This window comes from Nerophis ophidion, linkage group LG08, assembly GCF_033978795.1.
Source record: "Nerophis ophidion isolate RoL-2023_Sa linkage group LG08, RoL_Noph_v1.0, whole genome shotgun sequence".
NCBI lineage: Eukaryota > Metazoa > Chordata > Actinopteri > Syngnathiformes > Syngnathidae > Nerophis > Nerophis ophidion.
The window spans coordinates 61588819-61601420 of record NC_084618.1 but is presented as its reverse complement, the minus strand read 5'-3'; the positions used below and the strand labels follow the sequence as shown (position 1 = coordinate 61601420).

General features: G+C 39.7%; 1 protein-coding gene across 3 annotated transcripts in view; it reads left to right on the top strand.

Moving 5' to 3' along the window:
• rhbdl1 (rhomboid, veinlet-like 1 (Drosophila)) overlaps window positions 1-12602 on the top strand; it is a 144523-nt gene that overhangs the window by 75673 nt on the left and 56248 nt on the right. The gene's annotated exons all lie outside the window — the stretch shown is intronic.

Genomic DNA, 12602 nt, shown 5'->3' with positions numbered 1-12602 from the left:
TATGGTGTTCTTGGGATGCAACTCAGTATTCTTCTTCCTCCAAACACGTCGAGTTGAGTTTAGACAAGAATGGATACATGGATGATACAGCAGAGGATTTGGAGAATGTCATCTGGTCAGATGAAACCAAAATAGAACTTTTTGTTATAAACTCAATTTGTCGTGTTTGGAGGAAGAAGAATACTGAGTTGCATCCCAAGAACACCATAACTACTGTGAAGCATGGGGGTGGAAACATCATGCTTTGGGGCTGTTTTTCTGCCTTGGGACAGGACGATTGATCCGTGTTAAGGAAAGAATGAATGGGGCCATGTATCGTGAAATTTTGAGCCAAAACCTCCTTCCATCAGTGAAAGCTTTGAATGGTTGACCAAATACTTATTTTCCACCGTAATTGACAAATAAATTCTTTAAAATTCCTACAATGGGAATTCATGGATTTTTTTCACATGCTGTCTCCCACAGTTGAAGTGTACCTATGATGAAAATTACAGACCTCTGTCATCATTTTAAGTGGGAAAACTTGCACAATCGGTGGCTGACTAAATACTTTTTTGCCCCACTCGACGTATCGAATCATCTCAAACTGGAGAGACGCACACTTCTACTACAGTCGTGCCTGAACTTATAAGTATTATGAGATACCAGCTGTCTCCCGTTTTTTTTTTTATTAAGTTGCAAGCATAATTGTGAGTATATTGTGTGCCCCCGCCATGGAAAAGAGTTGTAATTACGAGCCTCCTTATTAGTTGGTGAAGCAAATGCAATCCTTGAAATATTCAACTGAAAAGAGCCAGTCTGAGGTTTTTTCAAAGGTATATTACATGGTAAAATTGGGATGTTTGGGGAGGGGGTATTGATTTATGGTACAAGTGTTTTGAGTTACGAGCTTAGTCATAGAACCAACTTAGTTGAGGAACGACAATATTTCAGATTGTACAACAAGTAATATTCCCTGTGAAATGGGATTTTTAGCTTTTATGAGGAAAGGATCATTTTATTTTTTTAATTGATTTATTTTTAGGGGAAAAATTGTGTTTTTCAGTGAAGTTTTACGGTACACAAAGACCTTTTGGGACATATTCACAAAAAACTGAGGTACCACAGTAGGCCTATTGACGTCTGTGCATTACTATATACATTTTCTCATTTATTTATTTAATGTACAAGCAAACTCAAAACACAAAACCAGTGAAGTTGGCACATTGTGTAAATCGTAAATGAAAACAGTATACAATGATTTACAAATACGTTTCACCCTATATTCAATTGAATAGACTGCATGGACAAGATACTTAACGTTCGAACTGGTAAACTTTACGTTTTGCAAATATTAACTCATTTGGAATTTGATGCTTGCAACATGTTTCAAAAAAGCTGGCACAAGTGGAAAAGACTGAGAAAGTTGAGGTATGCTCATCAAACACTTATTCGGAACATCGCACAGGTGAACAGGCTAATTGGGAACAGGTGGGTTCCATGATTGGGAATAACAGCAGCTTCCATGAAATGCTCAGTCGTTCACAAACAAGTATGGGGCGAGGGTCGCCACTTTGTGAACAAATGCGTGAGCAAATTGTCGAACAGTTTAAGAACAACATTTCTCAACCAACTATTGCAAGGAAATTGGGGATTTCACCATCTACGGTCCGTAATATCATCAAAAGGTTCAGAGAATCTGGAGAAATCACTGCACGTAAGCGATGATATTACGGACCTTCGATCCCTCAGACGGTACTGCATCAAAAACCGACATCAGTGTGTAAGTAGGGTCAGTAACTACACTTTGTTCCTACATCTGTAAGTGCAAGTTAACTATACTATGCAAAGTGAAAGCCATTTATCAACAACACCCAGAAATGTTGCAGGCTTCGCTGGGCCCGAGCTGATCTAAGATGGACTGATGCAAAGTGGAAAAGTGTTCTGTGGTCTGACGAGTCCACATTTCAAATTTTTTTGGGAAACTGTGGACGTTGTATCCTCCGGACCAAAGAGGAAAAGAACCATCCGGACTGTTATAGTCGCAAAAGCATCTGTATATTAGGCGGGTATATTAGTGCCCACGGCATGGGTAACTTACACATCAGTGAAGACACCATTAATGCTGAAAGGTAAATACAGGTTTTGGAGCAACATATGTTGCCATCCAAGAAACATATTTTTCATGGACGCCCCGGCTTATTTCCGCAAGACAATATTCAAGTTTGAAAAGGATTGGCAAATCATTGTGTTCTGTTTGTATTTACGATTTAAACAATGTGCCAACTTCACTGGTTTTGGGATTTGTACTAAAAATAATGCACTTTTAAGCACTGTAATGATTAAACCATGAAAGGAGGCTTTGACCAGGCAGGCAGGAGATGGGCTGGAAAAAGGTGGACTCTCATTTTTAAAAGGATTTTGGCAAGAAAGAGGGTGAGTATCTGGGTCAGAGTGGAATCAGCACTGGGCTGGGGAAGGTTTAGAATGAGTCACAAATGTGCCACACGGGTGTGTTAGTGTGTCACTTTGCAAGGTCATTGGCCCTCGTGTTTAATGTGTGTCAGCAAAATTCAGGGGCCATCACCTGGTCAGATGTTGCATATGTGTCATTGGTCATGGCTGACTTTTTTGTCTTTGAAAAGAAAGAGGCTCGCGTGGCCTTTGAAAGCACATTTTTGTGTGTGTCTGTGTGTTATGGTTATTACTAATTAGCATTGAGCTGGGAGGTATTGAGCGTGCGCTGTGGTTAATTAATCCATCAAGGACAATCGAATATCGCTAAGAGCAGCATGTGTAAAAGACAACACGCGGACAGTGGAAGGCTCCTCACACTTACCCACACACACACACACACACACACACACACACGCGCGCACACACACACAAATAGACACAAGTGCGCACCTGCTGCTCACCATTTAGCCCATTCAGCTGTCCCTTGAGGCTGTTACTATATTTGAGGTTTTGCACTTCCACTTTTCAATGTGTGTTGATGTTTTTTTCTTATTCATGAGTTTGTCGTATCTCATATCTGCCGTGTGTCTTCTAGCATCTCTGTTATATCGCCTTAAGAAGTCCAGTGTAGCTGTGTTAGACTGCAACACGCTTATTTTATCTCTCCTTTTATTATGAATACATATAATATGTACACAAGTAGGGCTGGGTGATATGGCCTTGTATTAATATCTCAATATTTTTAAGGCGCTACACAATATATCTCAATATTTTACCTTAGCTTTGAATGAACACTTGATGCTTTTAATCACAGCAGTATGATGATTCTATGTGTCTACATTAAAACATTCTTGTTTGCACTGCATTAATATATGCTAATTTTAAACTTTCATGCAGAGAGAGAAACCACAATTAAGTCAATTTACCAAAACGGAATTTATTAAATAAACAGTTATTAAGCAGTGGCAAAACATTTATGCAATTTCAAAACACAAAGTGCAAGATTGTCAGAGACATTTTAAAACAAGCTATCAGTGCACTTTTGTGCATGATGTCACTAAGATGACATATCCAAACAACACTAAATTAAAGTGCACTTTTTGTACAGAACGCAACTACAATAGTTAAGAACAAATAATGTGCACTTTTGTGCATGATGTCACACAGGATATTTCAATAACTGTCAAATAAAAATGAGCTGCGTAACAGGAAATCAAATAGTGTGTGTCCTTTCTTATGTGGTAGGTTACTAGGGACGTTATTAAATTCTGTCGTTGACTATTTCTTTTTATACGATCTTGAAATGGTTGCTTCGGCATTTTGTGGGTATGGCACCGAACGGAGATGTTGAAATGCATTTTCAAGCACTCTTAATTCTCGTGTGGGGGACTTTTCAAATGATGCTACAAATTAGCAGTAATGCTACTTTTTGTTACAAAGCTTTTGCCGCATACTTGTTCAAAATATTCCCGTTTGAAGCCAAACCGCCGTCAGACGATGAACCCCGTGCTGTTTTTCTTAGGAACTAATTTTTACTTCATTTGTTACCACTCGCACCACTCCGTTAACATCACAGCTAATGTTACCCCATGCTGCTACCTCTCATGTCAGGGCGTATGACGCGATAGTATGTGACGTATGTAGGAAGGTGTGCTTGTCTGTGAGAAGGAGAGACAGTAAAGAGTGAGAAGAGCCTGTAGTGTAATGCCCGCAGCTAAAAGCAACTGCGTGAGAACGTATACTCGAATATCACGATATACTCATTTTCTATATTGCACAGAGACAAACCCGCAATATATCGAGCCAGCCCTATACACAAGTATTAAAACGCACCCCTCTTATTATTGGAATCAAATCAGGTGGGCCAGAGGTACATACTTCTCTGTTCTGGCTGCTCAGGACTATATGGCCATATCAACAATGACAATATCCAGCATCCTATTCAGTATGTTTTGCACAACAGAGATGGCCACATGAACATGACATGAACACATAAGTTTTTGCTTTTTTTTATGCATTCTAAGTCGTAAATAAATAAATACGTAGAAAGTCTGGAGGGGCTCTCTATTTTGCTCACAATACCCTTTAAATAACCATCCAAAACCCATCAGCAATACTTGGTATAAATATCGTGACCTGAATGTTAACCAAATATTAGTGATGTTGTTTGAAGCGCTAATGCATTACAATTATTTCTTAAAAGCGCAATGACACAAACAGCTAAGTTGCCCTCTGCTACTTTACTGTGACTCCCGCATCATCGTGTCTCGGCTCGCCAAAGTTATTCTAGATTATAAATCATTCCTCTCATGTGGATAATAGGATGATCTAGCCATAAATCTAGAAGTTGTTCATCTGTGACATTCTATTTATACACGGCGATGGAGACAAACCTACACAACCGAAGACGGTGTCTGCAGGGAGACTTCCTTGTTAACCCATTATGTGCATCATGATTGATTCTTCATATTAACAAGAAGATATGGAGAGTCTATCAGTTGTCATCAAGGTAAGAGCAGACATTGTACAGTAAGCGATTGTTTTATTATGTTTGTCGTTTGTATTTCTTGTTTAGCACTTAAGTTAAAGTACCAATGATTGTCACACACACACACACGACGTGTGGCGGAATTATTCTCTGCATTTGACCTGAGCAGCAGCAAGCAATACTGCTACATGATGCTTGGTTTTTCACTAAAGATGGATTTATTTAGCAAAGCTTCTAAAACTTGTAGCTCACCTTCCTTATATTTATGATCAACAATAGAAGGTTCTGGATTATAGTTTTTCCTGAAATAATCGTTGTTGGCTCTCACAAATTCGGCGTGATTTGCATTGTTGTTGGTGGGGAAGGGATCTGCGGCCCCTACCTCAACGTTACGCGATCATGTGACTGGCTTCCTCATTATCTCTCAAAATGGTTTAGGAATCTCTGTGAGATTGATAATATTTTGATCATGTCTATTTATTTGCAAACTTTGGAAGTTTTTAAGTGTCATAGATGTATACGATAATAGCTTTGTTACTTCCTCCGAGGTCTTAATCAAGGCTCAAGTTGTTTGTTTTTCTCACACAGACATTTATTACAGCCACGCCTTCTTCTCGTTAACAACAATGCCAAAATAATTCCGTCAGAACTAATGAATAAGAAAAACAGAACTTACAATTAGTCTGACATCAAATAAAAGAAAACACATTAATGCCACATACTTTATCAGAAAGCATCATACCTCATTGGCCTCACAAACTTCGAGGGCATAAAGTTTATTTTCAAGCCAAGACTCCATTTACCTCTTCCATCAAATGTTTGCTGTCACATGCTGCTTCCCTTATTCCGTCACGTATTAATTGTCCCCCCAACAATGTGACCAAACCAAGAACAAAAATATGTTCCTCTCCAATTTACATGAGTTTTGTAACAAAAATAAAGTTAACATATACCCATCCATCCATCCATTTTCTACCGCTTATTCCCTTTTGGGGTCGCAGGGGGCGCTGGCGCTTATCTCAGCTACAATCGGGCGGAAGGCGGGTTACACCCTGGACAAGTCGCCATCTCATCACAGAGCCAACACAGATAGACAGACAACATTCGCACTCACATTCACACACTAGGGCCAATTTAGTGTTGCCAATCAACCTATCCCCAGGTGCATGTCTTTGGAAGTGGGAGGAAGCCGGAGTACCCGGAGGGAACCCACGCATTCACGGGGAGAACATGCAAACTCCACACAGAAAGATCCCGAGCCTGGGATTGAACCCAGGACTGCCGGACCTTCGTATTGTGAGGCAGACGTACCCACCCCTCTGTCACCATGAAGCCCTGTATATACATATATATATATATATATATATATATATATATATATATATATATATATATATATATATATATACACAAACCCTGTTTCCCATACGAGTTGGGAAATTGTGTTAGATGTAAATACAAACGGAATACAACGATTTGAAAATCCTTTTCAACATATACGTGCATGAAATTACCAGAGAAAATAAATTTTTAATAACATATGTAAATATGAACTTACCGTATATTTATACATTGTATTTATTTATTCTAACCAACTATGAAATTATATAACATATATACAATGTGCTTCTGTCACAAGCTTCAATGTAAAGGCAACTTGTGTTTCCACTCTCTGGTACTTTAACGAAAGAACAATACAATTTCAACTTTTTGCAGAAATTCTTCCCAGACGGCTTCACTTCATTTGTCCCAATACTTTTGCTACATCGAAAAACAGACACATTCCAAGCAAGTTTACCACATTGTCCTGCTTTTCTGAATAATATATTTTTTTTAATTGCGCTACCTCATTTTTTGCGCCTCCTTGTTCAGTCTTTTGCTCTCATTATGTTTTAGTTTTTATCCTTTTGTATGAATGTATAGATTTATAATTGGTGCTTACATGCATGACGCCACACCTGACACTACAAGTTCTGAAGACGCGTCTTTGTTTTTTTATTAGACGAATTGTGAATGTCGCCGGCTGCTTTCTTGTTCTTTCACGCTTTGCTTTTGTGTCAGATCTTATCGCAGCACAAAGCCGGATGCAGAGATAATTGCTTCGTCTGCAGTTTTCCCCTCCGAGGAGCCGCTATTGTTTCAGCGACAATGGAGACTTCACTCAATTGGGGTTGTCAGGCGAATTGTACCTCTGCTGTGTGTGTGTGGGGATGATTCTTGCCTATAAAGGTAACACTGGGATGTTGAACGGTGTCAGTGGGCTGGCTCCATAGCTTGATTAATGGCAGTGTGAGAAAACAGAAACTATTTGCGATGAATACTGAACTTTATGAACGTTGACTCGGCCAGGGGACTTTTATAGAACGCAGCTTTGGTGCGTTTCTGTCACTGCATTAGGTACACTAAAAGCATGTGCATGTTATGGTCGGTTAATGTCAGGGCGTCAAACGTACGGCCCGAGGGTCGGATCAGGCCCGCAAACAGGTTTTTTCCGGCCCGCGTAATGAGTTTGCTAAGTATAAAAATTAAGCTGAAATGTTTTAATGAAAGAAACTGCTGTTCTAAATTTGTCCACTGGATGTCGCAATAACAATTATTTGTATCTTTGTAGATGATGCTACATGTGTACAAAATAAACCAAATGTTGTTAGTACATCAGTCGAGGAAAATTATCAAACCACATAAATAACATCGTAATTTGATTTTGATGTATTTTTTTATCCTGAGAGATTAACATCAAATTATCAAACCACATAAATAACATATTGTAATTTGATTTTGATGTATTTTTTTATCTTGATAGATTGACAATTAACATCAATGAGTTGACATGCACCTGGGGATAGGTTGATTGGCAACACTAAATGGTCCCTACTGTGTGAATGCGATTGTGAATGTTGTCTGTCTATCTGTGTTGGCCCTGCGATGAGGTGGCGACTTGTCCAGGGTGTACCCCGCCTTCCGCCCGATTGTAGCTGAGATAGGCGCCAGCGCCCCCCGCAACCCCGAAAGGTAATAAGCGGTAGAAAATGGATGGATGGAGTTGACCGATAGGGCAGCACGGTGGAAGAGGGGTTAGTGCGTCTACCTCACAATACGAACGTCTTGAGTACTCCTGGGTTCAGTCCCGGGCTCGGGATCTTTCTGTGTGGAGTTTGCATGTTCTCTTTGTGACTGCGTGGGTTCCCTCCAGGTACTCCGGCTTCCTCCGGCTTCTTCCCACCTCCAAAGACATGCACCTGGGGATAGGTTGATTGGCAACACTAAAAATTGGCCTTAGTGTGTGAATGTTAGTGTGAATGTTGTCTGACTATCTGTGTTGGCCCTGCGATGAGGTGGCGACTTGTCCAGAGTGTACCCCGCCTTCCGCCCGATTGTAGCTGAGATAGGCACCAGCGCCCCCCGCGACCCCAAAGGGAATAAGCGGTAGAAAATGGAAGGATGGATGGAGTTGACTGATATATATTATCGCATTATTTATTCAGAAAGTATAAGTAATGACAAACAAAGATAGACTACTATTAACCGCAACATGTAAGTGTAAAAACAAAAAACAACAACATTATAATTGTACATTTTCAGAATGTGCTTGTTCTATTTTTAAACAAAGAAAACAATCTGAAGTTGTCTTATTTTTAAAGTTATCGTGCCGTGATTTCACTAGTCCGCCCCACTTGGGATTAGAGTTTGCTCCATGTGGCCCCTGATCTATGATGAGTTTGACACCCCTGGTTTAAGTAGTACATTGGACTGAGGCAATGAATCTTGGGAAAACTGGAAATGCATGATTGTCGACAACAATGTATTCCACTGTGCATCTTCTAGATTTGTTTATGTATTCCATCTAATAAGCAAATATAGACACAAGTTAGTAGCGTAGTTGTTTTACTTATCTGATTCATAATCATTTGCGGACCTCCCAACATGTGCATATTTTACATACTCAAAGTCGGCATGCATTTTTCACCCTTGCTCTACAAGTACTCCTTTGCGATTGGTCAGGGCTCTGTAACTTGGGTTGAGGCACCAGTGTACGTATTTTACACCAGCTTGCACCTTCCCCTGCAAACCCTTTTGCACAGTGTTAATTTTGTTGACTAAAAATGTTTGTCTTATGGCCACTTCTACACTAACCTTAAGTGTTTCCTTCACTTAAGGTATTCTAAGGTTATCCTGGGTAAATCCAACCTAACCTTGTTTTTGTCCACACACACACAATGGTCGTTTAAGACCCCCATAGGCCAGGTAAAACAAAGCACACGCTACCTTTTTTTAATCACATCCACGGGAGCCCGCATTCTCGTTGTCTCTCCTTCGACAAATAGACAAAGTTTTTCGGCATTTTTTTTTTCTGCCTGACACGTGTTTCCTTCACTTAAGATATTCATGTGTGATTTTCACAAGCATGTCGAAGAATGAGAAACACGGGCATGTCTGGATGACTCGCCTCCATCTTTCCAGTGGTTAGCTACGGTTGTTATGAAGCTGGGTGTGGCACGTTCATTCTGACGTCACTTTCAGTGTGGGACGCGGTCTTTCTGACTTCCTCTCCAAACTCAGTTTGAAAACGATCATTGAGTCCATACAAAACTAAGAACCGGATATTCAAGAAATAGACGGCGCACTTACACGTGTAAAAAATTGTCCGAGTAGGGGGACCTTGAACGAAGGTTTAGTGTGGCTGAAACGGGGCTTAGGCTAAATAATTATTACTTTAAGGGTTTATCCGGCTTAGTGTAGACATAGCCTTAGTTTGAGTCATAGTCTTTGGACATAAAAGTATTTTAGTTTTAGTCATATTTTTTCATCTAAATGAACTTAGTTTTATTCGACTAAATTCCTCAACATTTTAGTCAACTAAAATGACAGTAAATATAGTCGACTAAAATACAAAGTATAAAGGTTAACACATATTTGAAGTTGTCTGGAAACCACTACTATTAAGGTTATTGCCGAGCACGTCAAGTTAAAGGCCTACTGAAATGAGATTATCTTATTCCAACGGGGATAACAGGTCCATTCTATGTGTCATATTTGATGATTTCGCGATATTGCCATATTTTTGCTGAAAGGATTTAGTAGAGAACATCCACGATAAAGTTTGCAACTGGAGAAAAGCCCTGCCTCTACCGGAAGTCACAGAAGATGACGTTATATGTTGATGGCTCCTCACATCTTCACATTGTTTTTAATGGGAGCCTCCAACAAAAACAGCTATTCGGACCGAGAAAACGACAATTTCCCCATTAATTTGAGCGAGGATGAAAGATTGTTTGAGGATATTGATAGCAACGGACTTGAAAAAAAAAGTAATAATAAAAACGCGATTGCAATCGCGTTGCAGTAAGACAGATTCATATGTTTTTAGAGACATTTACTAGGATAATTCTGGAAAATCCATTGTCTTTCTATAGTGTTGCTAGTGTTTTGGTGAGTTTAACAGTACCTGATAGTCGGAAGTGTACGTCCACGGCCGGGTGTTGACGCGCAGTGTCTCGGGGAAGACGACGGCAGCTGTACGGGAGGCGCGAGCTCAGCTGATATCCGGTAAGTGGCGACTTTTTACCACAATTTTCTCACCGAAACCTGCTTATTGACAAGTGGTCGGGATCCATGTCCGCTGTGATCCATAGTAAAGTTTCAACTCCGTGAATTTTAAACAAGGAATCACCATGTGTTTGTGTGGCTAAAGGCTAAAGCTTCCTAACTCCATCTTTCTACTGTGACTTCTCCAATATTAATTGAACACATTGCAAAAGATTCAGCAACACAGATCTCCAAAATACTGTTTAATTATGCCGTTAAAGCAGACGAATTTTAGCTGTGTGTGTGTGCAGCGCTCATATTCATAACAGCCCGTGACGTCACGCGTACACGTCATCATTACGCGACGTTTTCAAGAAAAAAGTCCCGGGAAATTTAAAATTGCAATTTAGTAAACTAAAAAGGCCGTATTGGCATGTGTTGCAATGTTAATATTTCATCATTGATATATAAACTATCAGACTGCATGGTGAGCAGTAGTGGGTTTCAGTAGGGCTTTAAATCCACAACAATACGTGTTTTAGATGGAGGGGAAAATAGGTCTTTGGTGATAATTAAAATGAACATTTTAATTCCAAAATGTTTTTACTTTGATTGCAAAGACTGTGATTGGTCAGATTCCTGTTTTTCCTGTGTGCGTGTGCGTGTGTATGCGTGTGTGTGTGCGTGTGTGCGTGCAGCTCTGTAAACGCCAACACTAATTTCAGATCAACATTTGCTTTGAAAATGAGTCTTGTAAAGCATCCATTAGTTCCAGCTGAAATAACACTCCCTTTCTCTCTTTCATTAGCATTGTTTACTAGCAAAGAAAGGTAGCTAACAGACTTTATAGTCAACAAGAGTTGTGATTGTTCACTGAGTTGAACCCTGGTAAAAAAATAAAAAAAAAAAGCTATAAAAGGTGGCTCGGGGGCTGTCGTTTTTCTGTATAAACATTGACATGGAATGATATCGTCTTGGCATTTTTTTAAGAGTTTTAAAGGGGGAACTGCATTACTTTTTTTTTTTTTTAAATGTTGCCCATCATTCACAATCCTTGTGTGAGACAAGGATTGTCCCATTTCTGTGTGTTCGTAGTCGTGAAAAACTGCGAGAAGGCGGCAATCAATGCTAGGCAATGGGGTTTATATATTCAGTCTATAGAACGCTCTCAAAAAAACATCAAAAATTGCCAGCAACACCCCATTTACATGCAATGACCTGCATGTTAACCAAACAATAGCGACATTGTCGTCAGGATTTGTTGGCGGTGAACCCCAAGATGCAAAGATGGCAGGCGTTTTGCAGGAAAACATGGCTTAAATAGGATATCTGGAGACATGATAACAGCCTAACAGGAGACATCAAAAAATCCTCCAGCACTGACTGGAGGGTGAGGCAGGCATAAATAGCAGCCAGTTGATTGACACCAGGTGTGTCCAGGCTGCCAATCAGCAGCAGGTGAGGGCAATCAGCGCTCAGAAAGTAGGGCTGGGCGTATCGATACCAAGTATCGATAGTATCGATACTTGGTGAGTATCGGTATCGTATCGATACTGGCGTTATGGTATCGATACTTCACCAAATTAAGCGAATCACTCCGATTAAAAAAAAAATGTGAGCGCAGCGCTCCTCACCACTCCTCACCACTCCACCCTCCTCCCTAGTGATGGGTTGCGAACGAGATTTAAAAACACTTTAAAAATTCAGCTTCAACCCAAAATAAAATAAAATAAATACAATTAACATGACGCGTGGTGCATTCGCGCACACACATCAGTATAATTCGCTCCGAGGTTCACTTACACGCACACACACACGTTTCCAGTGCAACTTAATGTCTTGGTTGTAAACTGTAAAGTATTTTATTGCACTAAAATACCGATAAGAATTTCTCAGTTCTTTTGTTTTGTGTTCATTTTTACCACTGTTTAATAACTAGTGTTTTCTTTTTTACTTAAGTTATTGTGTGTTGTGAGGCGACTAGCCAAGTTCAGTATTTGTTTTCACCTTATTTGCACTATTTACTTTATTGTAATTGATATTATTACTTTTTTATTTGAATTTCTCAGTTCTTTTGTTTTGTGTTCATGTTTACAACTTTGTTCAATAACTAGAATTTTGTTATTTACCTTAAGTGTTTGTGTGTTTTGAG